This window comes from Corvus moneduloides, chromosome 1 (assembly GCF_009650955.1).
Source record: "Corvus moneduloides isolate bCorMon1 chromosome 1, bCorMon1.pri, whole genome shotgun sequence".
Taxonomy (NCBI): domain Eukaryota; kingdom Metazoa; phylum Chordata; class Aves; order Passeriformes; family Corvidae; genus Corvus; species Corvus moneduloides.
In genome coordinates this window covers 108,931,819-108,946,792 of record NC_045476.1, presented here as the reverse complement: position 1 = coordinate 108,946,792, position 14,974 = coordinate 108,931,819, and the positions used below count along the sequence as shown (strand labels likewise).

The following is a 14,974-nucleotide window of genomic DNA, read 5'->3' as shown; positions in this document are numbered from 1 at the left end:
CGACACTGCCTTTTCATAACCAAAAAAAAAAAAAAAAGGACAACATAATTCAACATAATTGTCATAATTGTGAAAACAAGCCATCTTGCAGTAGCAAATTTTGGGGAAACATACTTAAGTCAAACCAGCTTTAACAGTAAGTGTTAAGAGTTCCTATGAATGTGGAAGAGAACTGTATCCCTACCAGTTTATGAAAGGATGGAAGGTGAAGCAAGGAAAAAAGTACAGTGTAATCATCAAGCTGAAACTCTGATCAGATTTATTTCAAGCAGTACAAAGATTTTAAAAATCAGCAAGAGTTATGGAAGCACAGGCTTATTGCCTTACCTCAGACTTTCATGAACATTTCCAAACACAGACACAGCTAATGCAAAGGAACACTAACAGGTGCTTTCATATATGCTAAACTTGAAAAACTCTGAAAGCCTACTCAAATCACTAGTAATCATTCAGAGTTACTGATGAACAGTATTGCTTTTAGAGTAAAACATGCAGCTCCCGTTTCCAACAAGAGAAGTTTCACTGAAACCAGCCTTCACATTTCAAACTGAGAACCTGAATGGTATGAGCAACATCCAGCTTCATGAACATCCAGCTTCTACTATTGTGGAATATCTCAACACAGATAATAATAGTTGTAATATCATTTTTCCCCTAAGTCAAATCCATCACCTGCAAGTATTCATCACAGAAATACCGGCTGAAAACAGACAGAATAAAATAACATCTGTAATTTGTTTCCTAAACACTTTTAAATCAAAAAAAATCCCAAAGCTGAAACCTGAGTATCCATATCATGTATCATACTGGTGTACATGTAAAAATAAAATGAAGTCTTAATCAAGGCCTTAAAAATTTGTTTTGTTTCTGTGGTTGTATAGTAACTATTTCTTATATATATAGCTAATTCAGATCTCCAGAGCTAAAGCTTGAGAAAAAAGCCTCTTTAGCAGAAGAGCCCTTAATTAGCCTAGTGGCATCCTTGTCTAAATCCCTCCTGTTGTTACAGTGAACACTGTGTTTACAAGGGGCACAATGCATGTAAAGCTCAGGCTGCTTTTCCATATTGCTCTCCATTTGATTTAAATCCATACTGCCACTAAAAGGTGTGGTCCTGTGGCCTCCAGCTGTACGAATCCACAGATGCCCTTATGCTGGCACAGGAGTTCGTGCCCTAACTCAGGGAGGATTACTCATCCAGACAAAAATTAACAATGTGAAGGAAGTGGAGCAGGAGACAATTACTCTTCATGGCACAGACACACACACAGAAGTGCAGGCAAAAAGGAGCAAGGAGAACGTGCTGCCAGGGTGGGAAAAGGGAGGAAGGGCTGAACAATTGTGTTTGGGTACAGTCAGATTTAGACTGGCTCAATCTCATTGACAAGTTGCTCTCTGAGAGCACAGGCCCCTTGCTATCTTTTATTTCTTCCCATCAGAATAACAATACAGAGCTCAGTGGTCAGATTTGGTCAACTCCTTCGATAAACTTTTACAAGCACAGTTTGGACTCCTGCAATCTCCTGATTATGTACCCTTATGTATTTATCTCCTTTTAGTTGTAAAAAAGAATATACACATGGCAAGTTTATACATATGTGTGTGTAAATTTTTATTCCTTCCTATGTATTTTCCTTCCACTTAGGAAATACAAGGCAGCCATGTTCATGAAACTGCCCTTGATCCCTACACTTCAAATTTTATGTTGTTTTAAAAATTTCATAATTTTCCAAAATTTTCTTACACTCTTCAAATTTATTTCTGGATAATCACAAGGGCATACTTGACATCTGTCTCCCCTTTTCTCCCCATCCCCCTGCTTTTTTCCCTTTTTTCTCCTTTCCTTTTCCCCCCTCCTTTTTTCTCCTTTTTTCCCCCCCTTTTTAACAAATCAGATCATCTCCTTTGCAGATAAAGGGAGATAAACCAAAACAGATGCATGCCTAATGTGTGCAGTAGTGATAACACATACAAAAAGAATCTACTAAAAATTTCCCTTAATGAAAATATTAGAATATTAGACCAAATTCTGAGTATGGTTGTGTTCTTTTTTCTCAATAATGAATCATGTCCTTACTTGCCTTACTGTGTTTTCATTTTCTGGTTATTAATTATAGTACAGATAAAAGGGTTTCATTCTAAAATACACCACTTACAAGAATAAAAATAATAGCAGCAGCAATTTCAAAAAAGGTCATAAAATAGTATGTCTTCATAGCTGAGAATAAAATTTTATTAGTGTAGAGACTGCACACAGGTTTTTAAGATTCCTTTTTTTCTTTATTCGAAGGTATGTTAATTAGAAACAATTTGCATCAAATATTGAGAAAGTTAATGAAATGCAGCAGTGACAAGTTCAAGCAGGGAATGGTTGTAATATTGATTCTATTATTGAACACAAAGGAAAGCAAATTAAAAAAAAAAAGCCTGCTTGCTGAACTTAAGTTACAAAAGCAACCACATAAAACCTGACCATTTCCTTTGCAACCTTTAGGCTGCAGGTATTAAAAGAGGGCCAACAGCTCCTACTAACTTTCATGTTCTGAGAAATCAGTCTCTGAGTGATCTTATATTATGTGAAGATGCATTACATAATAAAACTCCTTGTGGTAATATTAAGTCAAATGACTTAACATGAATTTTTTTGATTAGGGAAGGTAAGCCTGAAGAAAAAGGAAAATGTAAAAAGGACGGACTGATTTTTTTCCTCCTTCATTGTAATATATTGTATTTGCACATTGGTTCAGAATGCGTGACAAGCTGTGACTTCTGTATGAAAACATACCACAAAATCTAGGCAGACAAGGCAAATCAAGTATGAAATGTCACTTCTAGCATGAGTTCAGGATATTTATCCCTTAAAAAAATCTAAAATCTTTAAGTTCATGGTAGTAGTGTTTGAAAAGCTATGTTACTGTAACACACAACAAAAATCCCAGTCAGAATGTTTCAATAACTGAGTTATGAAAGGACAGCAACCTAATAAACTCCTCCTCTTACCATGTCATAGTGGTTGTGGTGCAAGAAGGATTAAGATCACATATGCAGTCTTTTCCAGTCATTTTGAAGTTGTATGCTTATTCTGACACTTGACTTTTCATCCGTCATGATACAAGATTCCCTTAGGGGAATGAGCTCGAACAGCGCCCAGGGCTTAATACAAGGGCTGTTTGTTCTGCTTCCAAGAAGTCTCAAAAAATATGGCTCAAAACAGATTATGTGGTCTTTGCAAACTGGTGAAATAATAAAAATATTATCAACTACTGAAACATTAACTAGCTCAGTCTGTAAATATTTCCATTTGCAATCACTGTGAAGAGCTGGGATTTAAAATTTTTTTTCCTAACTGAGCCTATCCAAAACCTCAGCTTGACCCAAAGCATTCAATCTTTGCTTAGATCACTAAGAAGATTAGAAGCTGTTTCCATCCACATTCAGGGTTCACAGGAAAAAAAGGCATTATGTAAATATCATAGCTCTGCCAGCTCCTCCAACTTCATCCTCAGTTGACTAGGAAACTGGGTGCACCAAGCCAAAGCAGTGCTAACAGGAATCACAATTTAACCATCTGAAGAGATCAAACAGCACTTCTTGCATTTGTTTGGATATATTCCAGCAAGGCCTCCATAAAATTACAAAAAATACAACTGACTCATCCACTAAAATTCAGGTAAGTTCTGAAAAACCTTTTTGGCTAGATACGTACTGGAAGCTTCATCAAAACACCTGGGCTGCTGGAATTAAGATTTCAGAAGACAAAAACTGTTTCCACTTGTAATCATCTTGGGCAGAGGGCCTGTATGAATGCACCACAAAGAAGAAAAGGATTTCTTTTTCCCATGGGCCACAAAGACAGGCCATTGATATTATGCAAAACATATTACCAGCCTGCAAATTCCAGGCTTGTTAAGTGTTTTGAAAGCCTTGGAGTATTAACAGAGACTTAAAAGATGTACTTTTTCTTAAGCAACAAAAAGAAATTACTTTAACCAACAGATCATTGAACATGCAACTGTACTAAGCATTTGCCTCATCCTCTGCTGTATGGTACTGCAACAGGTTCACAAAATAAAACTCAGCTTGAGATGCCTTTTCAAGTCAAGGCTATTTTCTGGAAGACTTTATCTCCATGAAGATAAACTAGAGTTTATGATTGGGCTTTTTTTTTTTTCATATATATCCTTTTTCATATGAATATGAACTTCAAGAAGCTACATGCCTTACCAGAGAAATCTTACCAAGACAGTACCTGCATATTTGTAAAACTCAACTAAGCATTTTGCTTTGCTTTATTATCTAGAATAGCATTGAAAGATGAGCAGTTCACAGGAGTAAGTGTTTTTTCATGAGTTTGTAAGATGCTTCTGCCTGCTAGGACCGTGCCTGTGCATAGTACCCACAACTTCGGCTTGAGGTGGCTTTCACAACACTTGGAGCCAGTTCACCTGCTTCCCAGCACTACAGAGCTGCTCTCTCAAACACTCCAGGCAGAGATTTGCCCCTGGCTCTGCTACTTGTAACTGCAGTGGGCCAAGGACTAGCTGATCCCTCTGATAAAGGATTCTGGGGGAATACTATCAAGGAAAGACTGCAATAAGACAAAGGGATGGGAGCACAGTTAGCTCTTAATCCACAAAATCAGTTAACAGAAAATACAGAAAGCATTCACAGAAAGTTACTCTTCACCTGCAAAAGTTTGGTAACTTTTAAATTGATATTTTAAATGATCTTTTGCAACTGCCATGGAATGTCCAATTGCTTGATGTGTGAGCCCCCAGCTAATTTTGCACGCCTCAAGGAAAAGGTAAGTTTTGTGGAAATTGAAGCAAATTGCTAGTACCAAGCACATCCACCTTGGTATTTAAGTGTTCTCCAGCACTCTGGTAAGGCCTTCCCTTGTGCTGGTATTTGTTGTTTTGATCATCGCTTTGGGGTGGACAAGAGAAGTACTACAGGGTTCTCTACTTTCACAATTTCCAAATTTAATGTTTTACGTGATCCTCCCCATAAAATGACTTAATAAATACCGTGCTTCTTTACTGATTTTCCTTTCTAGTATGAAACTGCAAATGCTGCAGCAAAGCTATTGCATTTAGCATTAACAGGTATAATTTGATGAAATAGTGGCCTTGGTTGGTTCTCTCTTTCAGGACTATAAAAAGGATACAACCAGGTAGCTGCTGAAATAAAAGCCAAAACTGCAAATGGGAACTAGATGATGCAAGGATTGAAAACAGTGCTTTGCATAGGATTTTGATCTTTAAAGAAATGTCCACTTGTCTGTATCAGATAATCATAATCACTAACTACCCTCTGCTTTGCAAAGTCTAAGGATTAAAGGCCTTGAGCAAATTATTTATATATATGCTGAAATGTCAAACAGGAATGGACTAACAAATGTTTACAAATGCCTTCCTGAGTCAAAACTTAAGTCAGCATGGAAGTAAAGCTGAAAAGACTCTTGTCACGTGGGTAGACTGTGCTGGGAAATGCTGTTGTGTGGTTTTCTATGCTGTCGTTGTTCTAGAAACACAAAGCAAAACACAGCATTTCAACAATGTTGAGGATGAAACTGGTGCACAGCTACGGACTCCCTTCCACTATTTTCCCCTGAACAGAGTATCTGCCCTGACACTGTTTCCTTCAGTTACCAATTGCATTGAGGCGCTGAGCACCATGACTCATTTTTTTTCTTAAAATCTTAACATGACATACCTATTTGAAAAGTCTTAACTACTTTTCCATGCTCTTAGACTGAATATAAGCAGTGATGAGAATCTTGATAAAATTTTAACAGACAACTGCAAGACTAACACCTCACTGAACTGTCTCACCTCTAAACTTGAACCTTACCCAACAACAGACAATTAAAAGTGAAGACAATTTGTAATCTGTTACAATTATATAATACCATCTTTAGGTAAACAAGTCTTATAAATATTTAACATAATTACAAACACTTTTGAAAGTACTTAAAACTTACACTGGTGTTAGGAAAAGGAAAGCAAACTCCAGTATATGTTACTGACTACATCTCAATTTTTAAGCCAAATCCTGTATTTTTCATGCTCAGTGAACCCTATTCTCACTCTCTATTAGCTTTCTAAGAATGAAGACCTTGACTATCAAAACAGACTTTAAATGAAAGTCAACCTATGTTTTTTTGAGACGATTATTTCCACTGGACATTTTGATATTAAGTTTTCAATGACTGACTAATTTTATGTACTAGTGCAGACTTCTTGACAAAGTTGCATTTGTATAAATTCTCATTTCTACTTGAAAGCTATGAGGGTATTTTTACCACTCAAATACAGCCCCCTGCATACAGCTGTTTCTGGATTATGTGTTAGGTGTATTGTTACACTGTCTTTACACAGTGGACTAACAACATCCTGCTTCTCAAAGAGACTTGTCTCAAAAGAGCCAATTAAGTGAAAACCAATTCTGCATTCTCTCTTAGTTTCAGAGAAACTGTGCTCTGTTGTTTCTTAGCAGGATAATGGAGGAATTAATAATATAAATATGCAGTAATCTGAATTTGCTAGCTCTCATTCTTTGACTATTCAGTGGAACATCAATGGGATTATTCATGGGCAAGGGAGAAAACCTACCATTTATATTTTTCCCATTTTTTTTACATGAAATGCCAATCCCTGCAACATTTAGCAAAACCACTAGGTAGTCTGTCAGCAACAACTGTTTTCTAAAGCCCTCTGGTTCACAAGAAGACCACAGCTCACTGGGCAGCTCTCATCTGTACCACTCACGCATCTGCATTTCATGCAGGAGCAGCAGAGTGAAGGATGAGACGGAGGCATTTGGCTAAGAAAACCAGCTTCAAAAGCAGAGTAGAGGCGTAGATGGGAAAACACGATAAAACTGGATAATTAAAGGAGAAGGGGAGTGGCTGTGCATATTCACAGGGCTACCTGTAGTTATTTTGCTAACAGCCCATTAAGCTGTGGAACCACCCTTCACATTATTAAATAACTTAGACCTGAACAACTGCTAGCAAAGAGCGGCACCCCTGTCATGCCATTTTGTATGTTTGTCTGCCATGTTTCTCAGGCCCTCTTTAGGGCTGGAAGGTGCCTTCTACTACTACTGAACTACCTGCTTCTGTTCAGGAGAAGAGTTGGTTTTGTACCAGGATGCTTGGCATATGCAGCAGAGATCGAGTGCAGGACGGAAGCCCTTCTTTCTTCCCCTCTCCCCAAGTCCCCACACAAGCAGATAAAGCAGCTATTACACCCAGGCTGCTGCTTGAAAAAAACCCAGAGTATCTCAGGAAAAACAGTAGAAAATAGTGAAGTTTTCAAACAGCGTAAACAAAAAAACAATTTGATCAAAAGGTACCATAAAATGTTGGGGAATGACTCTCAAATCAGACACCAAATCCCACTGACACACATAGAAAAGGAAGGGGAGAGTACTGCAGAAGAGAGGCTGTAACTCTCAGCTTTTGAATAATGCCCATCAATCTCATCACTACAGCTCAGATGTTTGTATACCTTCTAATTGAGAGACAATATATTAATGTAAGGCAGTTTATTCATGAGACACTTACAATCCAATTAAAATATATCAACTAAAATAAAAACATGCACTTTCCTTGGCAGCAATTTACAGTTCACATGCAAAGCTTTAAAGTTTATGTGTGTGTGGGAAGCTTGTTTGTTTTTATGTAAGGTGCTGAAATTTTTCTCAGTAGGCATAATAATAATAATAATAATAATAATAATAGTAATAATTTGCTTTCATGTTTTGTCCTGAAGCATGAATTTTTTATTTCTATCCAAAAAACCAGATTTCCAGCTGCGTAACCAAACAGACAGCATTACTAAGCGTAACAAGCTTTTAAACTTCATTCCCAACGAGAAAATTGAGTAACTTCTAACCAGTCTCATTTTGCTTTCATTAGACCTCAGTGTACGGAAAGCTATTCTACTCCTTCAGGTATACCTGCTCCTTATTTGTAGTACCTTTGTCAGGGAAATCAGGTCTTGGAATGCTGATTGCATGGAAAAGGCCTACAGAAAAATTCTTTCTCTTCTTGTTCTAGGCAAGTATGCTTAAGACTTTTCTCTTAAAATTTATAGCCACTGAATCTACATTGCAATTGTCTTATTAAGCATATCAGTTACATAGATGTTAAACGTACACCGCTCTAAGATAGATAGGTATGAACAGAATTATTTAACCACAATTTATTGATTAAATTGATTAAGCAATTTTGATTCAAATATATATCCTTGCTTATTCAAGCAGAACAAATATCCAATAAATCAGAACTTAAAAAGTGTTATTTTCTCCTCAGTTCCCTCTGTTTGTAGTGGTGGTGCCCTGTTTCGTCCTTTTCCTTACACACACTTCATTCCTGGAAATTGTCTCCAGTATGGTAATTACTAGAAATTGAATTACCTGGAGCCAATGGCTTTGACATACTCCCTGTACACAGGTGGGATTAACCACCTGTAGGGACTGCAGATGGTGTTTATACTGCCCTGAATGCTCAGAGGCTCGAGGGAAAGACAACTTTGCTGCTTTGCCTCCACACGTTTCTTGCCAATGGCAGCAACAGGAGTAAAAGCACCACTCTGTCAAGTATTCAAGGCCACCTCATGGATCCCAAACTGTGCTGAGTCTGCAGTGTGGGGACTGTAGTTGTGCTGCTGTGGCTCTGTCACAGCCTTGCAGTCCATGCCTGCACATATTCTTTCTCCCTTGTCATATTAGGAATTACGAATTTTATTTTGTTGGTGCATCTGAGATCAATGCAAAGCCCACTGAGCTGGTCAGGAATCTTTTCTGATATGGAAAATAAAAAAATTCTGGATCAAAGCCATCACTGACCAAATCACATATGATGCTACAGCACATTTTCCTTGCTCTGTTGGTCCATTTGCACTTCTATCTGCTCAAAAGATCTTGGTCTCCATATGAACATTTAGGATGGGCAACTGTAGTGAATTATTAAGCATCCTGCAGTAATTGACAGTTTTCTTGAAATCTTAGGTCCTGAACTCATAGGAATAGATATGAAACATAACCTTCATTATTTTTAATTGAGAGATTGTGAAGATTCTAATACATTTTAATACATTAAAGGCTGACCTCTTGATCCAATCTTAAAATATATTCGTTTTCTCACATCATAACTTCTTGGGGGGAGAGCAATGAGTCTTTGCTTCCAAAAGAGATGACAACACAGACCTCAACACAAGATGGGAACCCAAAGATGGAGAGCAAGAGAGATTGTCACTTGCTAGTAAACTACATACAAGAACATTTCTTCCTCTTCCTTAGGGCTTGACTGTTCTCTATAACAGTTATCTTGTTTATTTCAAAATATGCCACTTAAAAAGGAGGCCAACCCATGCACCTAGGCCAATCTCTGACTGCAAAAACAAGCACAGTTTGTTATATTTTCAAATAAACCTACTTGTACTTCTAAATGCTGAGCATTCTTTTGGAAATGGATTTACTTGCACATTCAGAAAAAGATGCATTGGAAAACATATGCATAGTTTAAAGTATTTGAAGAATCTTTCCAACCCTTATTACCGTGCTTTTAATTAGCATAAAAGTAATTTTGCACTTTAGGTTATTTCAACCATATCAGATAAGTCTTACCATTCTTATCTGAGAAGGAACCTTGTAGAAACAAGTATGTTTCTCAGTAAAAGGGATGTGTCCTCAACAAAAAAACCCCCAACAATAGGAAAACCCCACACACCATAACCCAGCTACCAGCCACCTCTTCATCAAAATCTTATTATCTGAAGGGAAAAAGAGAAAATGGAGGGAGGCAAACCATTTTTCTAGTTCTCCAGTCAAGTGCTGCATGACTGCTTTGTTTTCAAACACAGCTCTTAAAATAATTAAACTATTTTGTGCCAAGCACTCTAAGGACTTGCACCATAGGTACTTATTTACCTGTTCTCAGTTACACATCTTGAAAGATATATCTCTACAAGTCAGGCAGGAACTCCCAGTTCAGTTCTTCAGCTTCAAAGCTACCTTTAAAACCCCTGGCAATTGCAGAGGCATCTACTACACGTCCATTGAAATAGATGCTTTTACATGATAAGTCTATCAATGCCTTCTAAAGCAGAAATATAAAGGAATTAAATCTCTGGAAGGTAATTAATACTGTAGTGACCTCAGTCCACACAGAGTAAGGTTATCAAAGGGGTGATCATGGTAGAGCACTCTGCTGCATGTACTCAAAGACCAATTGTTACTCTCGGACAACTCTTTTCTATACTAACATTTTTCATGATAAAACCACTTTTGAAGGCTGAAAGTCAGGGTAGTTATATTTTCAAAAAACGAGTTCAGAGCAAAGCACAGTAACTAGAAATGCAAGTATATACATCTATTTCAAATATTACTACCTTCAGCAAGATGAAAGCCAGTTTAACATCCACTTCATACTGAACATTATATCAATGGATAAAGGGATATACCTAAGACACTGGCAAAGTGCCTCAACTGGAGTTAGTCAACAGCTCTGAACCGAATTTAGGATGTACCATCACATCTACCAAGAGTCTGGTGTAAAACTGATGGGTGTCAAAGCTTACAGATCGTTCTGTCTGCAAAGATAACTTAAAACATCACTCTCTTGTCAAAAAGCCCAAAATGGTTTCTAAAGGACTTTTTGCCAGTATCCTTAAGTATACATCAGTGTCCCACAAGACAGACGGTTTCAAGAGGAATCTGGGGGAGGCAGGGAAGGCAAGGGGGGCTCAGCTCCCTCAAACTCTGCATGACACTACAAGGAACTGCAGCGAAACCACTCTGCTTGCAGCACCTTCATTAAAAGGTCTAGATAGCTGCCAAATTACCCTCAAAGAGAGGTTATCTTTATCTGTCAGACTGGTAAAGAAAATTAATAATCCTTTTATTGTGGTAGGCACATAAGACAATAGAGGTTTGTGGGGGGTGTCTAGTTATCTTGCTGGTTATCTCCCCTCAGCTGCTTGCTGCCCTGCACCCAGGCACAAGCAATACCTGCCCAGAGATTACAAACCTCCTCAGTTTCACCTTCACAGCAGGAAGTGTCCTGAACACAACAACGTCCATCCTGTTTTACCTGCTCGCTTGACCACAGAGCCAGGCTGAGGGTGGATGGGTGCCATCTATCTCCTGGCCACCAGGAGAGCACCTGGAGGGAGCAGGCATGTTCCCTCTCTCCCTCTTCCAGGTAGGAAAGCAAACCCAACTTGTAGTGTTCCGAGGTAAGCTTTTTTGGTTTTTAAAGGTTTCTGGTACGGATAGATTTCAGCACTTCTGCTGAAGGTGACGCTATGAGGCCAAGTGTCTCTGGCAACCAGACTTCACTGGAAAGTCCCCGGCAAAGTGCCTTGGCTCCAAACACAGTAGGCACCATTACCAGGGCAAGAAATTGCAATAAACACCCTCCTTTGCTCACCAGCACACTCAGATGTGAAAAGGACTGACATCACCCTTTTAAAAGGAGCACAGTGGTTACTTTCAAAGTAAAGCTGACCACGTGTTGACCTCCAGTTACACTGCCCAGAATGAAAAATCAGGACAACTGTTTCAGACACCAAATGACATCACTTTAATTAATGAAACCTGTCTATCAACATAATTCACTTAAACACTTGTCACGTTCAAAGCTGCTTTAAAATTACTTTGAAGGGATTTACACCAACTGTCCCCAGCTTTCTTCATCAAGCTAAGGTACAAGAATCCCTTCACTTTCTATATGGGTTTATAAGAAATTAAACACAAGGGCAAACACAAGGACAAAAGTAACTTACTGAGTGTTTTTATTTCCAAAAGTGTGTTGCCTGGAAAACATATTCCTTATTTTTTTTACCTCTGAGCCATTAAAAATAGTTTTAAGTGTGACATGCTGCTTCTGTCCAGACATGGAAAGACTTGATAAATCTTGCTAATACTGGCCTGAATTTCAGTTTTTTATTTTTTGTTTTTTTAATATCACATGTTACCACAGAAGATTTTTTTAAAACAAACTCCATAATTCATTTTCTTCACTTAACACTGTCATGTTTTTAAACATCACCTTACAATCTTTCCTTTTTAAAAGGTGGATTGAGGATAGTGATATCTTACATCTACCTATGTAAGTATATGTGACTGTATAAAATACATATATGGGGGGCTTGTTACATATAGTAAGATATAATGGATTGGTAGATGTGAATTGATTAGAAGAGACCAGTTCATAAAGAGATTTGACTTCATGAGAATTTTCTGATTTAAAGCAAGTGTTGCTCTTAATGGTCACATCAAGAAATCTTGGCATGCCAAAAAGGAAAAACAAATACAATTGCTCATTAAGACCTTCTTGTCCCAACTGCAAGCTTGCTTTGTCCTAAGAGAAGGCAAAAAAACTCCAAACCTAGCCGACCCGCCCCAAAAAACCCCAACCATAGAACTCTCTTTTGGCTTAAATCAAAGTACCATGTTCTTCCCTGCCAACATGAATGCAATAACTACAAAACAAATGCCTGTTTTTTCTAGTGCTTAAAATCAAGTTTCTAGCCTCTTTCTCTGAGATGCAAATAGATAAATAACAACAAAACAAAGGGTTTTGTTCTCTCTTCAGGGCAGAGGCAATAAAACGCCTCTGTTTCCCATTCAACCAAGCTTCCGAAAAGTCTTCCTAGTGCCTTCTTTACAGGCTTTACACAAAGCAAACTGAAAACAGCGTATGAAGCTCTGCCACCGCGTGCAGCTGCCTGCCCTTAGCACAATCCCTGAGCTCCCTGTCCTTGTCAATCCCTCAGCTAAATACTCCTCCTTAGAGGGTTTAGGTTGGGTCTCCAAACAACAACTACTCATGGTTGCTACTAAGCGCTGTCAGTTTGCTTTGCCTCCTCACATAAAATCCCTGAATTCCCATGCCTGCTATCTTTCTACAGCATCCAGGCTGCCCTACACCTTCCCTTCAGTAAATGCTCTGCCAAGCTCACTAGATTCAAGGAATTTATCTCTTGGGAACACTTTATTCAGTTGCACAGATTAGTGTGAGTTTTCAGAAAGGCTGCTAGGTTAAAATCTTCAAATCATTCTCCACAATTCCGTATACCCAACTTATATATGCACAAGCTTTGGGATGTATGGTCCAAAGTTTGCAGTGAGGCAAACCTAAAACTACGTGAGAAATGCACTGAAGCCATCACCCAAAAGAATACTGCTTTTCCCATTGTGTTGTTTCATTTAAAATATTTATAAATCAATCACTTAAAACACACTCAGGGCCATGCATCCTGCAGACAATAATCTTTTGAAAGCTACCCCTTAGGAGTGCTTCAGTTACAATACTATTTAAGAATGTTGGAACTACATGTTTTAAACAAAAACCTACTGTAAAAAACCTTTTACTAAGAAATGCAAAGTATGCCCTGTCTTCAGACCAATCTTTGGGATAAATATGATATCCTGCCTTTTAGATGCGGATCTTTAGGGGTCAGCACAGTCTAGCAGACACTGTTTATTTCTTTGTACCAAACAGCCTTATCTCACTTAAATATTTTTCTAAAATACAGCATGCAACAGTATACTAAGCAAAGGGGAGCAGAAAATAGCACAATGGGAGCACAGTAGTCAAGAGTATACTAAAAAAATCACATAGATAAAAGAGAGATATTATTATTTTGGACAATTAATGGTACTTTCAAATCAATTCTGTGAACTTTCCCCCAAATGTTTAATTTCTTTTTACACTGTTACTGGCACTGAAATAAATGCACCAAAAGAAACTTTGCCTCAAGCCCAAGGCTCCCTCTTGAATAATTCAAAAGCAAGAAAATCACAGGGGCTTAATTAAAGGGCCCTCCCTCCATTTCTTTCTTTTTCCCATGTTGCTATTACAGGACAATATGCCTCTGTAAGGAATTAAGTAATTTTGTAGCATCTATGCTGCTACATTGCCATTTTCTTTGGCAATGCAATTATATTATTGTAAGTGACTCTGGACTAGCAATATTGTCAACTGAAATGCACGTAGCTTTTCACGTAACTGCTATCAGCAAGGTAAACTTCTTAGCACACTCACATTCAGTGATTTATATCCTGGCAAGAACTAGAAAAGGCAAAACATCCACAGCCACTTTTCCTCTTAACCTCTCTCCTGAATAGGCTGATGGATTGTGAGGCTCTAACACCTCAGAGAAGTTAGAGACTCCAAAGTTTATAGCAGACAAGCACTTGGAGACTCTGCCACTGGACCTTGTCTTTCAGCCTGGAAGGCATAACATATTTTCCCCCAGCTAAATCAGTCAGACTAATTAAGAAGTTCTCCCCCCACCCTATAAATCCTGCCTCTTTCATGCCCATAGAGCACCAGAGGTACAAGAACACCTACAGTGCCTATTTCAAACAAGAGCTGCATATGCACAACATAAAAACTGCAGAAGAAAGTTCATCTGCTGTTTTGAACATGGGCAGTGAGTGCAACTGCTGGGAATCTTCAGCACATAATACTACATGAGAAAACTGCCCATCAGTTTTGCATGTCACTATTAACTTACCTGTCTATGAAAACACATATCCCACACACAATATAAGTAATGCAGGCAGTCCTGAGAAGCTACACTGGATATTTCCTATGGGTTATCCCCTATGGGATGCTGGCATTCCATGGAAAGCAAACGCTTGTACCTTACAGACACAATAGAAGATGTCAAGCGAGCCTGTGTAAGAATGGCCTTCACTTTTAAAGTAGCTAAAGGAGCCTGAGGAGATAAAAAGCTACCGGCAACACCACAAACATCCAAGGCTGCCAAGCCTACATGGGTGGAAACAATTCTGACAAGATGAACCTTTGCCAAATCCTAACGTAAGACAAGCTGCTGTCCTGGCTAATTTTTCTGAGCAGATCTACTGCCTTTACTAGGCTGACAGTGAATCTGAAAAACCCATCACGGCCTTCTGTGCAGTTATCAGTTTGAACACCTGGAGAAGAGGGGAG

The 14,974-nt window shown here is 38.4% G+C and overlaps 1 protein-coding gene across 1 annotated transcript in view; it reads right to left on the bottom strand.

The window, feature by feature from the left end:
- The window catches only part of SPIRE1 (spire type actin nucleation factor 1), a 128,161-nt gene that overhangs the window by 50,337 nt on the left and 62,850 nt on the right, over positions 1 to 14,974 (bottom strand).